Source organism: Astatotilapia calliptera, chromosome 23, assembly GCF_964374335.1.
Source record: "Astatotilapia calliptera chromosome 23, fAstCal68.1, whole genome shotgun sequence".
Classification (NCBI taxonomy): Eukaryota; Metazoa; Chordata; class Actinopteri; order Cichliformes; family Cichlidae; genus Astatotilapia; species Astatotilapia calliptera.
Window position 1 is genome coordinate 39204866 of NC_137443.1, and position 18930 is coordinate 39223795.

At 41.7% G+C, this 18930-nt stretch overlaps 1 long non-coding RNA gene across 1 annotated transcript; it reads left to right on the top strand.

The window, feature by feature from the left end:
• Positions 1 to 521: 521 nt before the first annotated feature.
• Positions 522 to 2951, top strand: LOC145424409 (uncharacterized). The gene is made up of 2 exons (XR_013905489.1): positions 522 to 696; positions 2111 to 2951. It is a non-coding gene; the product is annotated as an uncharacterized LOC145424409 (long non-coding RNA).
• Positions 2952 to 18930: the final 15979 nt, after the last annotated feature.

The following is an 18930-nucleotide window of genomic DNA, read 5'->3' on the forward strand; positions in this document are numbered from 1 at the left end:
AAGGACAGAAGAAACTACTCCAAAATAGGTGTGCAAAGCCTTTTGTATCATACCTTATAGACTCTCTCTGAGCTTTAGATCTGTTTACGCCGAGGTCTCTTTTGAGAAACAACTAAAAATCTTTTTAGACATTCACTTAGTCTCTCTTGTTTCAATTTGTCATATTTGGGTGTTGTGTGTAGAACTTAGAGGTGAAAATGAATCAAATCCATTTTGGAATAAGGCTGTAACAAGGTAAAATGTGGAACAAGTGAAGGCCTGTGAATACTTTCCGGATGCACTGTAAAGAAACATTTTTCTATTTATTATTCTAGTTGAAACTGTTAACTGCTGCTTTAGATCAAACATGATTAAATATGGACTACTAAACAATGCCACAGTTTTCCTATACTTTACCTGATGGTCTGTTAAATCTATGTGTGTTAGGAATACTGTGTTTATCCTGCTCTAACCGCACTGTTGATCGGGCGCCAAGTGGGTCAGTCTTACTGGAGACAAACACCGATGGAGCTGTATAGGACGAAAGAGAGCGCAGAGGAGAAGGCGAAGGGGAAAGAAAAGAGGAGATGAGAGAATGGCGGTTGTGTTTATTCAGCCCCATTCCACCAAAAATCTGTTCACGTTTTACAGGATTGAAAAAAGGAGGCCGCGGGCCATGACAAGGTCGTGGTAGAAAAACAACCGTACGTCGCTGAGGTAGGCATTTTCAGGAAATGTCTCCTGTATGTATGGATGTGTAAGGGAATTTAATGTGTCTGTGACTGCGAGGCCGTCTATACGGGCACGTGATCCCAGCTTAACCGCTAATAGACCCATCCCAGATGTGGAGCAGTGTGAAGCAGCTGGACAGTTTCAGAGGTGGTCAGGGATACGTCTGCGCAAACAAAGCTACACAGCTTCATATTCAGGAAGGTCCATACGCACGAATGAACATAAGGTACACCCACATATTACACAATAATCTTGGAGTTAGTTAAAGTCTGGCCTCAGTGTCAACAGATTTTGGGGGTGGGGGAATGAGCATGCCCTGATTTCTTGAGCTCCAGTTAAACAATTAAAGTGAGAGAAAAATTAGGTGGGCGCAAAATATAATAAGATAAGCATTGTTAGAGTTTGTCGAGTCATGCATTTAGCATTGTTTGAAATCCGATTAGGTGCCTTGTTGGATTGGGCTGAAGGGTGAGACGACAGCAGTGAGTTCATGAGAACCAAAACAGAATTAATTCAATTCAATTCAATTCAATTTTATTTATATAGCGCCAAATCACAACATAAGTCGCCTCAAGGCGCTTCATAGATACAGAGAAAAACCTAACAATCATATGACCCCCTATGAGCAAGCACTTTGGCAACAGTGGGAAGGAAAAACTCCCTTTTAACAGGCTCAGCAATTAAGGCGAAAAGATAGCAATCAGGACTCTTACTGAGTCTGTAAGAAATACAAGATCTCCACTCCTGTGCAGTTACGCCCATCTGACAGTGGCGGTGTCAGACCTGTCTATGATAACATCAGAACAAGCAAACTTAATGATAATCTAATATGTCTAGTACATAAACCAGTCCTGTCACACAGGAACATTATGAATCACTTGCGGTTTAGTATGACGCAGCTCTGATACTTGATTTTGGTATTTCTGTGCAAAATTATTGAAAACAAGACACAAACTCTGTTAAAATACTTAAAGAAAAGATTCCAGGAGGTCATTAGCTGCTGACATCAACTGCTTCTGCTATACATGCTTTCCTAAAGGAATACTACTTCAAGAAGTGTTTTGGGTATCTGATTACCTGTCGTCATTACTCGGTTTTCTGTTGAACCAGCTACAGTAGTGTGCAAAAGTCTTGAGCGACCTTACGTTTCTTTATATTTTGCTTCCAGGCTTGTAGTTTTTTTGAAAGTGGCCTTGAGAAACAGAGGCTTTCTAAAGGTATTTCAAGGATGAACCAGTGTTGTATCTACATATAACAGACAACTTAGCATAAAATTACTTTTAACAGTGTCTTTAACACTTTTTTACTAACAGCCTGTCACGCAATCATGTCATCTGTTCCCATTTTCTTAGTTGAAACAAAGTTTGACAGGAATAAAATAATGTTTTTGCTCCCATAGGGTGATTCTCAAAGAGCTATTAGTCAAAAACCTTTTTCAGTGTGAGAAACGGAACAAGTGGAAGACAAAAGAAGTATGTGGCGGGGGTGCGGTCTCTGGCCTGCTGCAGTGGAGGGGCATTACGGTGAGGTCTCAGGGCGGTGCTGAGGTGTGGCAGAGAGGGCAGGTGTGACTGCTCAACGTAATCATCTTCTTCTCGACGACAGGGACAGAGAAGGTGTGTGGAAGGAAGCAACTGTTCCTGAGTGACTGGTGCTGGAAAGTCAAAACAGACTAAAACTGACTTGCATTGCATGAAATCTGGTGTGTGTTGGGTCCTTATCACAAAGTATCATACAAAAAAACTAATCTACAGAACAGTGTCTGAAAGCCATGTCTTTTGGAAACAGAAAAACCTCCTGAAAGACCAGACACAGGACTTGAGAGATGCATCTGGCCCTTCAGTTCTTCATTTCCTGCTCACCAGAGCCTCATCAAAAATGGTCCAAGTTGTATGGGTGGCTGTCAAGAAGCCATTCTTAAGGAAGGGAAACAGGGAGAAAAAACTGAAGCACTTGGAGACAGTGGGGAGAAAAAAAACTCCCTTTTTGCAGGAAGAAGCCTCCAACAGAACCAGGCACAGGGAGTCGCAGCCATCTGTCAAACAGTAATGCTAATACAGTAAAAGCATACCTGGATAGAAAAACGAACTTCAGATAGCAATTTGATGATGGGCAGATAGAAATGAAGATAATGAAGATGCAGATAAATAAAGAACTTTGTATTGTAAGTAACAACATAATTGCAACTCTAATGAAACTGCTCAATTAAGTGATGCAATATTAAAAAAATGTAATGTGATTACAGTAGATGTGTTATGTGTTATACCCAACATTGCTTATATGTTGTCTTTCCATTAATATTTCTGCATGCTTCCTGCACACATTTCTCATATTCCTAGAAAAATGACTAGCAACTCAAGAATTTTACACAGTACTGTATAAAAATAGTGTGCACTGTGCAAAGTCAGAGGTGAATGCACAGACTACAGCTGCAAACACATTTACACAGGACGGTGAGCATGATGCATGCACGTGTCTCTGTCACAGGCACATGTCAACAAACAGCTGATGCAAGCCTGCGTCTAAACACAATGTCTGGACAACAAATTCAGTCTGGAACAAGATGGTGCAACGTGTTCTTCATAGGGTCTTGAAACGACAACACTGCTTTATGGAACACGTGGAACCAAGCAAGAACTCGGTTTCTCCTTCTCAGAAGGGTAAACAATTGCAGGGGATTTTGACACATCCATTAGATGGAAGAGACGAGGTTATGAAACACATCTGTGATAGAATATACAACTGGGATGTTTGGAGGCTTTCGTCTGAAAGCGATGTCTTCGGCCCTGGATAAACACACAATGAAGAAATGCTAGCAGGTGATAATGAGAGAAAATAGTGTATAAAAATTTCCATATTGGATAAAGTTAACTGCTTCCAATAGAAAACAGCTCCAGATAGTTCAGACCACATTTGTTCATTGGCATTGCATTTAAACAAGTTCAAGTGGGGTTCATCAAAAATATTATGTTGATATTTGGGTCACTGTGCTTGACTTTGAGGACAGGATTGGTGTTAGAGTATATGTTTGGGGGCTGTAGGTGCATGTTATCAACCACATATTATGAAAGTAAGGTGTCTTTCATAGTGTTTGTGCAGTGTTTTCGTGTAGCCTGTGCATCTTTCTAACTATGCTAATGACATATATCAGGACAACAACTATCTGCTGGCAGTCAAGTCACATCACTTGACTTGACTGCCAAAAAAAGGCTAATGCATTCACCTCTATCAACTTTTCCATAGATAATCACAGTATCCCGGTGATGTTAATTGATCACTTCTACACTTGGCCAACCATAATTTTTAAATTGTTCCATTTGAATGAAAATATTACATTTCATTAAGTTTGATAGCTGTTATAATGAATCTTTCCTCAGCCTAAATTGTAATGACCCTTAGTCCTTTATACTACCTGAATGTGTCATCATCAGGGGATACACTATATGCATATTTACTGTATTTACCGGTTTCTCTTTCTTATCTACATAAAGAAACTGTCTATACTAACATACCTAAACCACTGACCGTATACAGGTTGCAGTTTGCCAGGGGAGGACAGGGGTTGGGGGAAGTTGGCCCCTTTTGGTTTACATGTCTCTGTTCTGATTTTTAGCGGTGCATCTTGAAACGATCCACAGTGCAAACAACAATCAAATCAGAAATTTTCACGTTCAGCACTTGCTGAAATCGCTGATGTTGTTCCATTCCAACTTTTCAGTGTGTCAACAAACACCACTGTTCTACATGAAAAGTACAGCTAGCTAAATAAAAGAGAACCCTCATAAAAAGTCTTAGAAACATTTCTATGGAGTGCCACACAGACCTGACCATGAAAGGTGAAACCTGTTATTCAATGCATCAAGTTGGAACCCGGTTCTTTAATGTAGAAATAAGAGACCCAGGTCATTTTCACTCATCCAAGTGACTTCTTCAGTCTTAGATGACTACAGGTTTCCCCAACCTTATAAACTAGCACCACTGAATGAACAATGGGCTGGGAGGTCAGTTCCTTCATCACTAATATGCAAATTCTCTTGACCACTGATCAACAACCACTGATGAAAGCCCACTGATCAATGGCCATGAGTACCATTCACAGAGAGTTGGGGAATGGCTGCAATCACAGCATTGTAAGATGGTGACAGACCAAAACACACTGTTTTAGGAATATAATACTAATATATATATAATATAATACTAAAAAGTAACTCAACAAAATTTTAGCCAAGACTTCTTTAAAGTTGTGTTTGTAGAATTGGCTACATACTAGATATAAATAATTCTATTTGTCAGATATTTACTTCAAGATGATCCTATGGGCAAGTTATACCACTTTTTGCCCAACAACACATGGGACCATCGTGACACTCGTGACCCTGATGAGCTGGATAAGGTGGATGGATGGATCAATGGGTGGCTTATCTAAAGGGCACCAAAAACACATTTGAGAGCTCTAGTTCAGTAAATCAAATTACTGACAGCTACTGGCTATAGCTGGCTGTATCAATCAACCCTAAATCAACCCTTTACAGCTGGTTTGAAGTGGAAAAATATTTTTAGAAAACCCATTTTTGACACCAGGTAGTTTGATATTCTAATATCCAGTTGTTAAGTGATGACGTGACGAATCCTACTTCCGGGCCTAAAGTAGTCTGCGTTTAATATGGCTTTTGTGTTGTTAACATGTTTAATGTTTTGTATTTTCTTCTATTTGATCTCAAAAAGCTCCTAAAACAGTCAGTGATCACTGTTGACCTCCCTCGGCTTTTATTACCGCTAATCATTTATTTAAGATCAGTTTTTAAAACCTTAGGATGTAACTACAGCCCAGCCCATGCAGCAGTATATGAATGACTAACCTCGTATTGTGGATGGATTATCTCAGTTGTTCTCCTGGCTGAAGTTTGGTCCTTTTACAGCATCCTGCCATGCGATTACATTTGTTCCTGACCACCGAGAACACTCTCGTTAACTTTTATCGAGTGGAAAAAAAGTTAGCTTGTTTATATGCTATGCTAACATAGCTGTGTCGCTAGCGGTCACGTAGCACATCATTATATACCAGCTAGCCAAACTTCAGTAACCCTACAAACGTCACTGCTGTTTAGTTTTCTGTCTTCATTTATGTTGGAAGTAATAACAGAGCTGTACGTTTTAATTTGTTTACAAAACCCAGCAGTCAGGACATGCTATATTGTATTTAGATGGAAGCTAGCGAGCTAACTTCCTGCTAACTTTTAACTCAGTTTTCATGGATGCCTGGATGTTAAACTCAATTGTTATACCTGGTAGAGCAGAACACTGATCATTTTATTAAAGATGAAAGACTTTAAACAGGTTTTCAACTCTCAGTAATGCCATAGTGATCGTTTGATATATGGACCTGCAGCGGAGTTTAGGCCCAGACACAGCTAGTGATGTCAGACTAAACGACCGGATTAGGATTGAAAGCTATTGAACGAGCCTCAAGTGGCCACTCCAAGAACTGCATTTTTTACACCAAAGGTTGCTGCTTGGCTTAATTGGAAACTAGGTAACCTTTAACCCTCTGAGGTCGAAATTCTGGTAAATCAAGCCCCAAACTCTCAAAATATGGAAAGAACAAATACATAGAATTACTGATAGTAGTCTGATTTTGTATTGTTCACTATGCACTTTATAAAAAGTACATTTATAGTTGAATTTATAGTTCTTCTATTCTTCTGGTTTGCCAGTGCTGCACTTCTTCTTCCCCTTCTTCAGGAATTGGGGAGGAAAGCAGGAGGCTCATGAAAAGTGCTCAGTGCAGGTCCATCGTTTTTCTTTTCTTCCTCCAAAGCGGCTCTTGAGTGCAAACAGAACACCTTATCTGATCATTACATTTCGTGCTCTTGTAAACACTTTGGTTGGAGTCATAGATCGGATTGATTGGGGAGGAACCAGTCCATTTAATTGCAGAAAAAGCCTCGGGAGTGTGTTGATGTGGTTGCCAAGCTCAGAGTAGGTTTATAATCTTTCCTTTTTTAGATTTTGCTGGAGAAGCTCATAATCAAGTGATTGTGCAAAAGAAAAAGAAAAAAATCCAAAATAAATAAATAAACAAAAAGATCACACGCATATTTTTTTATAATCTCTTGTGAAAGAATTAGGACTTGGCAGTAGTGGGGCTGAACTTGTGGGTGTGTTGTCTTGAATTTATTATAAATTGCCAAAGTTTAAAGTGCACTAAATAGGACAGAGGTTTCACAACAATAATCACAAATCTTGGCTCCAGGGTTGTTTATGGGCTTGTAAAAATTAAGAATCTACAAAGTTGATTGTATCATTCCTCTCCAGCTTTAAACCACACTTTCAGAACAACTTTTACACTTTGGTGTTTTACATGTCCTGTGTGCTGGATCTGTGTGCTTTTCGTGTTTACATTTTGTTTAAATGCACATGTTGCACCCTCAGAGAGACATGACTCCATTCTCCTTTTTGCAACTTTATTCTCCTCAATTCAGGTTTGGAGTTTACAGGCAGCATAGCAGCAAAACATCGCTCCCTCACGTCTCAGACACTGGTTTTTTTTCTGCGCTTACTGATGATATCAGACGTCTGAACTCTCACCTCCTGGAGCTAGTAAACTACAAAAATTAACTAGAAATGTGTCCAAGAACAAAACACAATTAAATAAGAATAGTCTTTAAAGATTTTCCCAACGATTCAGAAAAATGTAAGTTTTATAACTACTTTTAGAGCGCAGCACACACACTTCACAGACCTGTGCTCAGGGGCTTCTTGCCACTAGAAAAACCCTCTTGGGTAACTTACAAAACATAATTAAACACAATAAAAAAGCGTGACCTACTTTTTACATGATCGCAGCTAAAGACAAAACGTTCTTTGAGCAGACGGGGTGTCTTTGAGGACGCACATGGACTTTCTCCGTCTGCACAACACTGAAACAGGGTGTAAATCTCAACACACGTTCGCCTATCAGCTGTCTCTTTCTAGTGTGCGCCCAATACCGTCACACGGGACTCCCACCTCGTTACGACCTCAGGTCACAGCTCATTTGCAGAGGCCATTTTTGTTCCCCGTGTAATGTTTTGATGGGTTAGGAGTCACAGGCACATGTTCGCCCACCTGACCACCTCACTTGGCTGATAACTCATACAGGCAGGTGATGATTATTATGAGGAATCACCACCATTGCTGATAAATATGGATTGCACAAGATTTTACTCCCACAAAGAAATATTGAAGATACCACCATGTCAGTGCTCTGCTGTGTATGTGGGAGTCGCTTAAAAGAAATTAAATTTTCACAAAAAAAAAAAAAGAAATCCCGTTTCTATCCCCAACTGTAAAGGCCTCTCTCTTGAGGGGTGATTCAGTTGCATGTAGGAGGCTCGCTTTAAAATCTGTCAGGGACTTGAAACGGGCTAATCCATTCCTATCAGTGCTGAGAGCCAAAGACAGGCAAAAATGACAAGTGAAAGACATAAGGGCCTAACAAAACATCGCTCTCATCCCACTCGGCCTATTATTTATGAGCGTGTCAGCTCGAAACGTGAGACGACACTTTCCAGAAGTTGCTGAGGCAGATTTTCTCAATCCAGTAAGTGTCTCTTGGTGCCTCATTACAGAGGCTCCTCACCTGTCTGCCCACTCAGGAGGCATAAACACACATAACCGCGCAAACACATGTCCAAGGCTTTAGTAATTCTGACCCCGACTCATTTTCCCTGGACCACTCGGCCAACTAAAGTGAAGCTGTCACTTCTGGATGAGGGCTGAGGCCGTTAGCATCGTGGGTCACTGTGGGGAAAGGCCGTCTGCAAAGTCAATTAGCATTACCGAGCACCATAAAAACAGACCTAGCCTGCCACTCGGGGGGGCGGGGGGAACTTTCCTGGCTTGGATTCTGCTTGGAGGATTTCTTTTTCCAATACGACAATTTGGAACGATAGGTGGTTAAATAAAAAATAAAATAAAATAAAGAGTAAAGAAAAAAAAACAACCAAGTTTAATCTCTTCCCTCACATAATATTTGCAGTGCTGAGAAAAACAAAAGTGATCAAATTTCGGTTTGAATCCTTCTTTTTTTGTGACACATCTCTGAGGAGACCAGCGGGAGTTGTGGGGCAGACACATAAGCTCTCTCTGACAGGAAAATTGCCCATGGAGGTCTCAGTATTTATGTGCTGTTTACCGGTCGGGGAAATGCTGAAAAACACAGCAAAGACTCTGGTTCACCAAAAAACCAAATGTCTACGAGGAAGGTCCCAAACAAACACCTGTCTCAGGAAAGAGTAAACAAGCTGTGCGTTTGAAGCACAGTGTTCTCCTCAGCCCTTTATTTATTAGTGGACATGACTCTGCACTCATAAGACTTGGGGACAGCTTGGGAGCTTAACAAACACGCTTTGAATGACCCTTAATTCAAAAGTCTTCATGAATTTTAACAACACTAGGATACAGAATTTAAGAGAGATGGCTTCAGGATGTGTGGAAGGGGTTGTTTATTTCCCTTTTCCCTGTGATTGGTGAAGATGATTAGCTTTGTCATCAGTTTTGACATTATAGTCATGATTTGGATAATTAATAGGGCTCAGTTTGATGTTTTGGTTATTGTTTTTCTTGAATATCATGTGTAGTTTTCCTGGAAAGGTAATCAGAGCACAGTAGACAAGTTTGCATGATTATATCCTCAGCAGTGATGGTTTGGGGCACAGAAGAATGGATGTTGCAAAATATATGCATGAACCAGTTGAACTTTGATCCAGTTATTTGTCTTGCTCATGCAGGCTCGTGTGTTTTTATGAATGATTTTTTTTTTTTTGCATTTTGCTTTTATTAAGCATGGAGTAAATGAATGATGCCTTTTGTGCACCTAATCTGCCTCAAACTTCTACTTCTTAACATCCATCCGTTTTCAACCACTTATCCTGGTTCAGGTGACAGGGACAGCAGTCTAAGCAGAGAAGCCCAGGCTTTTCTCACCCCTAGCTCATCCTAGGGGACACCGAGTTGTTCCCAAGAAAACTGAGAGATGTAATCTTTCCAGAAAGTCCTGGCTCTGCACTCGGGCCACCTTCTGTTAGGATATGTCTGAAACACATCAGCTAGGAAGCATCATAGTGAGATGCCCAAATCACCTCACCTGGCGCCTGTCGATGTGGAAGAGAGCTCAGGGAGAGCTCAGCCATCCTTCAAAGGGAACTCATTACCACCTCTTGTGTCCACAACCTCAGTTTTTCAGTCACTATCCAGGGCTCGTGAGGGTAGGAACAAAGATTTTAACCCCACTCTCTACAGCTTTGTACATCTTTAACACTCCTTTAAAACTTCCTGCTGCCAACCCACAACAGTATAATAGTAAGGGAAGGAATAACAAAGAGATGCTAGTGGCTGCACCAGTGGTTTTCAAACTTTTAGGCCCAAGGCAGAACAATGTACCAATTAGACTGTCAGGGCACACCTATATTCATACCTGTGCAAAGTATAGCCTCTATGCCACGTGATATCTTGTCAGTTTTTCAATCAACCCTTTTGATTGTGTTGTTGGATGAAGACACTTTTTCAATCATTTGGCACTTTTCTTTTCAGCTTTCTTAGCATCATTTTAGAGTTTGCCAGTTTCTCCCCATCAATGACACACTTGTGCCTGACATTTGTTGATAGAGGAAGTTTTTCCAGTACTTCTTGCTCAATTTGATTTCTCTTGTCTTTAAATGGTAGGTCATCTGCAGTGGTGCTTACACTTAGTTTAATGTTTCATAGTTTCCCTCCTTATTATGTTGGGTGACTGGTGCTCAGGGGGTGATCAGGTCATCTACCAAGTGGAAGGTCGATGGTTTGATCCGTGACTCTCCTCCACTCTGCACATCAAAGCATCCTTGGCGACATGTTGCCCCCGGTGTGAGTGTATGTGTTAAACCTAAATAATAGTGTAGAATAAGAGTGTTGACTAGAATATACTAGGGTATAAAACCCTATACAAGTAGCAGTCCATTTACTCATCACTGTCACCCGGGACCTTTGATTTGTCAAGCTACTGTTCCTGCCGTCTTTCAGCCGAGAGACTGAAACTGAGTTCTCATTGATTTTTTTAGGAGAATGAAAAAAGTGAGGTTTCAGTTGTAACTTTCTGTGCAGTTTTTCTATATTTTTCTATATATTTATTGTCTGAAATGCCACATCTGTGTCCCAAATAGTGTTTGGCTTCCTGCACAAAGATATAAACCATATAACAAATTGCTGTTTATTGGTAATATATTTGTTTCCTTTCCTTTGACAGTCAAGGAAAAACAGTGTTGGACAACGGTTTCAACATTTCTGGCTGCAACCATTCCACTTCTATCCAAGTGTTTAACTAAGCTAGAGGTCAAAGGTCAGACACAAATAAAAAGAGTTTAGATTTTAATCGATGGATTGTCTCCTCTCCAGCTTTTGTCGAACCACTTTCCTTGTACCACTTTATGAGTTATGGCTTTTGTGACTGTAGTGTAGAAAGGTAGGGGTGGATCACTGCGGCCTTATTCAGTCAAGATGCTTTGGCTTAATCAAAGTAAAAATCCAGATGGTTTCCTGATTCTGTTTTTACAAAATCACACATTTTACCGATACAAAGAAAAACAACCCAAAACAAAGTTTTACCTCGGAAACGTTAATCCACCCACCCACTGACAGGACAAGCAGAGGTATGCCACCTACAGCCCTCCCTCTCCCACTTGCACATAAAAGCTTTGAGATGCACGGAGACCAAGTGATGTTTTGACAACAATCCCAGCGTGATATGCAGAGCACGGCTGAGACTTTTTGCCCTCATTCCTCGCCTTTCTATCCCCCTCTCCATATCAGCTCATGTCTCTTCACACAGCCTCATAGGTTTGCACATTCAATATCTGAAATTCGAAAAACGTGACCCATTATTTCTCCTGACCTCTAAGCAGCACCCTACTCACTTGGGATCTTTCAATAATTTCAACCTTTTGTCAGTTCATTTAAAATGTAAAACTTACCATACAAAGCTCACAAGCAGCTAATGATTATGTTTTCCTTTTTCCTTCAGCTGCCCACATCTATTTGCCATGATTAGCAAATGGAGAAGATTAAACGAGTGATGATAGAGATTCTGCTGTAACCCATAATGTCGGGCTTCAGAGGAATATCATGTATGTTATTTCTATCCAAAACTGCAGGGACTTGCAGTTTGGAGTCTGAGTGGCTCCACCCGGTAATGAAACCCATCCTCCACATCGCCGAAACTCATGCTCAGTTTTTGTGCAGTTTGTATATGAGCTGCTCGATAATAGATGCCATTATTAACAATCTAATTTCCTGAGAGCTTATTTGAATACTGGACATCATAATTGTATAATGTCTTAAAGACATAAAGACCTGGATGGCCGCTAACTTTCTGCTTCTTAATTCAGATCAAACTGAGGTTATTGTACTCAGCCCTGAAAAGCCTAGAAATATGGTATCTAACCAGATTCTTACTCTGGATGGCATTACCTTGGCCTCCAGTAACGCTGTGAGGAACCTTGGAGTCATTTTTGACCAGGACATGTCCTTCAATGCACATATTAAACAAATATGTAAGACTGCGTTCTTCCATTTGCGCAACATCTCTAAAATTAGAAATATCCTGTCTCAGAGTGACGCTGAAAAACTAGTTCATGCATTTATTACTTCCAGGCTGGACTACTGCAATTCATTATTATCAGGATGTCCAAAAAACTCACTGAAAAGCCTTCAGCTAATCCAAAATGCTGCAGCAAGAGTCCTGACAGGGACTAGAAAGAGAGAGCATATTTCTGCTGTTTTGGCTTCCCTTCATTGGCTTCCTGTTAAATCCAGAATTGAATTCAAAATCCTGCTCCTCACATACAAGGTCTTAAATAATCAGGCCCCATCTTATCTTAATGACCTTGTAGTACCATATCACCCTATTAGAGCACTTCGCTCTCGCTCTGCAGGCCTACTTGTTGTTCCTAGAGTATTTAAAAGTAGAATGGGAGGGAGAGCCTTCAGTTTTCAGGCCCCTCTTATGTGGAACCAGCTTCCAGTTTGGATTCAGGAGACAGACACTATCTCTACTTTCAAGATTAGGCTTAAAACTTTCCTTTTTGCTAAAGCATATAGTTAGGGCTGGACCAGGTGACCCTGAATCCTCCCTCAGTTATGCTGCAATAGACATAGGCTGCCGGGGGATTCCCATGATGCATTGAGTTTTTCCTTTCCAGTCACCTTTCTCACTCACTATGTATTAACAGACCTCTCTGCATTGAATCATATCTGTTATTAACCTCTGTCTCTCTTTCACAGCATGTCTTTTATCCTGTCTTCCTTCTCTCACCCCAACCGGTCGCAGCAGATGGCCGCCCCTCCCTGAGCCTGGTTCTGCCGGAGGTTTCTTCCTGTTAAAAGGGAGTTTTTCCTTCCCACTGTTGCCAAAGTGCCTGCTCATAGGGGGTCATATGATTGTTGGGTTTTTCTCTGTATCTATGAAGCGCCTTGAGGCGACTTATGTTGTGATTTGGCGCTATATAAATAAAATTGAATTGAATTGAATTGAATAATTCAGTATGGTGCTAAAACTCAAGCTGTAGGACTCTGTATATTTTCACAGAATAGATTAAAGTATTAAGAAATCTGACTTCTGAAAGGAGCTAGTTACTCTTATAACAATAAATAAAATCCAGAGGAACCAGATGCCTTCAGAAGTCACCTAATCATTAAATAGAGTCATCATGTGTGTACTTTATTCTCATTTATAAATATAACTGTTCTGTGAAGGCTTTAGAGGTTTGCTAGAGAACAAACAGCATCATGAAAGCCGAGGAGCACACTAGACTGGTCAAGGATAGAGCTGTGGAAAGGTTTAAAGTAGGGTCGGGTTATAAAAACATATCCCAAGCTTTGAATATCTCATGGAGCACTTTTCAATCTATCATGTGGAAATGGTAAGAGTATGGCTCAACTGCAAAACCTGGAGACATGGCAATTCACCGAAACTGACAGGCATTGCAAGGAGAGCATTAATCAGAGAAGCAGCCAAGAGGGCCATTGTAACTCTGCAGAGATCCACAGCTCATGTGGGAGACTCTGTCCATCCGGACAACTGTCGGTCTGACTTTAATGGAAGAGTGGCAGAGCACTGTTGAGAGGAAGCCTTAAGAAGTCCTGTTAGCTATTTGCCACAAGCCTTGCAGGTGTTAAACATTCATGTGGACCGCTTCCACATGTTTGCTGTAACTTTTTAGACCTACGTGAAAAAAGATATGACGGGGAAACCTAACATTGCACACCAACGTGAACACCACCATCCCCACTGTGAGACATGGTGGTGGTAGCATCATGCTGTGGGGATCCTATACCTCAGCAGGGACACTGAAGCTGGTGAGGGTTGATGGGAAGATGGGTGGAGCTAAATACAAGACAATACCGGAAGAAAACCTGTTAGAGGCTTAAAAGGACTTGATTGTAGGGCGGAGGTTCACCTTCCAGGAATATGACGAGGCTCAGCCTACAGCCAGACCAGATAATCGTGTGTTAGAGTGGCCTAATGTCCAGACCTAAGGACAGAGGACGCTGCAAATGCAGATCTTTATTTATTTCTTTTTTTAAAAATTTGAACACTGTATAATTTTCCTTCCACTTCACAATTTTGCGGTACTCTGTGTTGTTGTTTTTTAACAGGAAGACCCAATAAAATGCATTTAATGTTGTGGTTGTAATGTCAAAAAATGTGGAAAAGTTCAAGGCCTATGAATACTTTATCAAGTCACTGTATTGTACAAAACCTTGTTAACAGTCTCCTCTATCCTCGGCTAACTGCTTAATTGTTTTCAGCTGAGCGGCATAACTCACTAAGTCTTTATGAGCTCTTGGGGGAGTTTTCAGAAGTTCGGATGCTGATTGCTGCCCTCCCCTCATTCTGCCAGATTCTGCCGAGTGTCTGATCGAGTGGAACAAGCTATACAAAGCAACATCTGACACACCTTGTAAAGCTGTTTTGGCTAACATGTTCGCCGACAGTTAACTATTGTAGATTCAGTAGATAGAGCCATGTTAACATTCAGTTGGAGCCATGTTTCTGTTTATGACCAAAGAGTGTATACATAAAAGTTTATTGATCCAAAAAGCGTAGCCAATGTGGAAGTGTTATAAACCTGCATTCATTCTAATGGCCAGCAGCGGGCTCCTTGTGTGATACCAGAAATAAGACTGTGGAAAATAAACCCTTCAGCTCTCTGGAGCTATAACCTCACGCATCTTTGTAACTGTAACATCTTGCCCAAGGATATTTGGCATGCAGACTAGGGGAAGCCAGGAATCAAACGACCAACCTTCCAATCAGTAGATGACCTGCTCTACTGCCTGAGCTACAGCCACCCCACCCAGGGCTGTTAATAATCTTCCACCAGCTTCTAGATTGGCCACCTTGTCTAGGCTAGAAGCCTTGTTTGAGATCCCTTTCCTCCTAGAGTCCCTGTCAAATTCTCTGTAGCAGTTCTGCCAAATCCCCTCTCATAGCCAGATGAAAGTCTGCTACCAGTAAGTAGGCCATAAAACCACAGGAGGAAGAGGGAAAAAAAGCAAAAGGACCTTGGTATTTAATGCCAAAATCCAACTACTATGTCCTCCCCTCCCCTTCTCTCCATGCCTCCAATGTCCACACACCCTGTGCATCCTCCCTACGGAGCACCCCCACCCACAACTGCAGACAAATAGGCCGGGAAGCCAGGAAGCACCGCTGTAGTAAGAGGCCTGGAGTCCAGGGTGGTGGGCACGGATGAGGAAAAAAGGAGATTCGTATTGTGAATTGAGCAGCGGGGTTGCCAGTGAGGTGTTGCCGCAATTGCCCTCCGTCATCACTCCACCCAGGAAAAGTCAGACCTTCTGACCTAACAATTGAATAACGGCGTGTGTGTGAGTGTGTGTTTGTGCGGGCGTCAGGAAGTACAGAGCCCAAAAGGAAGCTCCTGACAGCTGTTCCTCTCATCGCCTTTAACTGACAAGTGGAATCAACCTCCTACTCTCCTCTCCTTTTCCCCGCCCCTTCTCTTTTCTTTCTTCATCTGCCTCCTCTGTGTCATCAGAGTGGATCAAACGTGAGCGGCTTGACCTGTCTGGTCAAAAAAAGGATGCTCCTAGGGAAGGGAGGATGGCGTGTGCGTAAGGTAGCTTAATTTCAGGAAGTGTGTCTGTGTGTTCTTCGTCTGTATCCTCTATCATCATCATTTTCTCTGGCTAGTAGACTCCTGGGCTACATCAAGGATAATTGCAGCCACGCTGATTGTCATGGTGGAGCTATATAACAGCATTTCTTGTCAGAGTTTGGAAGTTTTGAATTACACCACTGGAGATCCCTCAATCTCAACCACTCTAAAACTTTAAAGGGATGAAATTCCCCCGTTTTGCATTTGCGTTACTTAAGAAGCCTCCTTGAGTGAATCTGAGCTCGGAGGCTCTACCCTTGGCCTCCAAGCCGTTGGCTATGAATTTCTAAAGTATAAAGAGTCCTGCCCTCCCTTAAGAGAAAATCTCTGTGGGAAGTGAGTTATAGTAAGTGAAGTGCTGAGGCTGCAGACTCGGCTTCACAATGCTGTCACTCTTTATCTTATAAAACTGGTGATTAGTGCAGTGAGTGACGTTGAGTAACAGGTGACTCTTTGTCAGTTTCCCGGTTATTGCAGAACTGTTGTTTTCCAACTATGCCACTTTCTCTGACCTCATTTACCGGACTGGGTCTGCTAAGAAGCAGGGGGTTGGCATAGGGGCTGTTTAGCAGCCTCTGCCAAGAAGTACATGGCAGTTAAGTGGAAGACTGTCAACACCTATGATGTTTTGAGCTTGCTCAGGAACCTGCGGCACAGTAGAGGCACAGTTAGAGAAGCCAAATGTTTGCCATCGAGGTTATCTTAAAGTGATTAAGAGATTTTTGACAAATGTTTTAAATTATTAAGTCATGGGTTATGTGCAAGATAACGGGGGTTTACACCGAGGCCAGTGCCATTAGCCCAGCTACCTGTTGCATTGTTGTTATTGTCAACACAGATTGCAATCTCGGAGTGTTTTCATGGCTCTGTTGTTGGGTTGCACAGATAAGCAACACATGGAAGCTATTACTGCCTGTCTAAATTGTGAAGCCAGGTGCTGTTCATTTTTACAGCCACACAAGAGTGTCGCATGAAACATCTGCTCTTAAGCACATGGGCCGATGTAGTCATTTATAATCCTCTCCATCCTGGTCACTCCCAATGAACATCTTAACATCCTCAGCTCTGCCTCTTGTCTTTTTGTTAGTGCCACTATCTCCAAACCATGGATCATAACAGGTCTCACTACCATCTTGTAAAACTTTCGTTTCACACTTGTTGCTATACTTCTGTTTAATGTCTCCATACCAAAAACATCTGCAATTTTCTCTTCCCCTTTATTCATTTATTTATTCCGTTTTTTTCCAGCACAGTAAACCAGCACATACCCCTAATTCGTGTTTAAGTCATGCCGTAAATCACAATTCTAGAAATAAATGAGGAAAAAATAGTTTTATAAGATGTCAGAGGGTCATCGGTTGCTCTTGGAACAAGGAAAACTATCCCGTTAGTTTTATGAATTTGAGGCAGTGCAGCCAAGAGCTTTGGCTGTCGTTGACTTCTCTTGACTTCACTTGCACACAGGCCAGCCAGTGGTGTTATAAAAGCTGAGGTTAAGGGTATTAACGGTATGCCAGAGGTGTTGAATTCAAAGAAGTGGGCTCAAGCTGTGGTTCTCTAAGCATGTCTGTGTTTTGGACTCATGAATTGTCACGATGATGATTTTGGATGAATGCCGCTCGAGAAGAAAATTGCCACTTAAAGATTTTCTTTTTCATCTTAATCATTACCAACGCAAACATGCTGCTTAAATTCAGACGATCTTTGAACGCATCTCCACGTGCCTCTGGAATAGCATTCTGGCTGCTTTCAAACTCTTAAAAAGAGCTGCCAAACTTTTCACTTTTGATAAAGTTTTACGGTTTCCAAAGAAGGAGGGAGTGGGGATCTCAGATGTTACAAATTTCAGTCTTTTTAGAGCGGAAGCCTTTTGATCTCCAGACTTCTGCCTGCTTCTCCAAGCGCATTGATCAGCTGGAGCGAAGTTTTATCCAAAAAGAGGGCTGACCTCTTTTCAGGTACTCAGGGGTTACTGCCTGCTGCGGCTGCTTCTGTGGACCAAGAGATAAACTGCAAATCAGAGAGCTTTTCAACACTCACAGTGGGGGCTGCTGAATGCCCCATTCAGTTCAATTTAGCTCACGTTCACGCTTCAGTCCTGACTTTTTAAGCTCTATGATATTAATTTCGGTTCTATATTTATTCTATTGTTTTCTGTTTACATCCTATTGTATGAGTTAACCCCGTTGCTGAGGCGTGGACGGTAAGGCAGGAAGAGTTAAGCGTGTCATACCCTGATTATGATGTGGAGAACAACATGTTACCTTGCTTGTTTTGGGAAAGTTGTACACTATGCTTCCCTTAAACACACCCTGGCTTCCTCCCATATCTCAAACGTTAATGACTAATGTCTGCATATGATTGTGATGCAGGAAGGAGCTTATTCTGGGACACCCAGGCGGCCATGAAAAGTGACGCCGACGTGCGGTGTTAGGTGGAGGCCTGAGCTGACGTATGTAATTCCCAGCACTGCCATGACCAGTTGTGGAAGGGCACGGGCGTGTGTCAGGAACCGGAAGGTGAAACCTAAAAGAGTAGCTGTAAGATATAAGCAGAGAGAGGTCAGGAAGTGAATTACAATAGCTTTCAGGAAACGTGGCCACTGCACTGTGACTCAGCAAAAGCTGCCAAGCTGATTGAGAAATGCTCCAGTTTGAAAGAGAACAGCGGGATCATTCAGAATTCCCGGCCTTTTGAGATTATAGAGTGCAGTCTGTCTTTCATAAGAAAATTGCAGTCCATTTGATAAGATTATCTTCTTTACAAATGCCCTTTTAAGGTATTGTTACTCAAATGACATTAACTTTGATTTCTGCAACTTCAAAGTAAGAGTTGGAGGTCCTCCGAGTTTCAGAAGTGGACTTCAGAGGTCCAGAGCTTATGTAGAGTGAAAGGTGATCCATTTGCTGTAGGAGATTTGGTTAGTCAAGGAAATTAACCTGCTGGGGAGTTCCCTTGATCTGCTGCCTCTGCTTTAGCCTGTAATGAGCCTTGGCAATATGAGAGGTTTGCGTCTGTGTGTTTT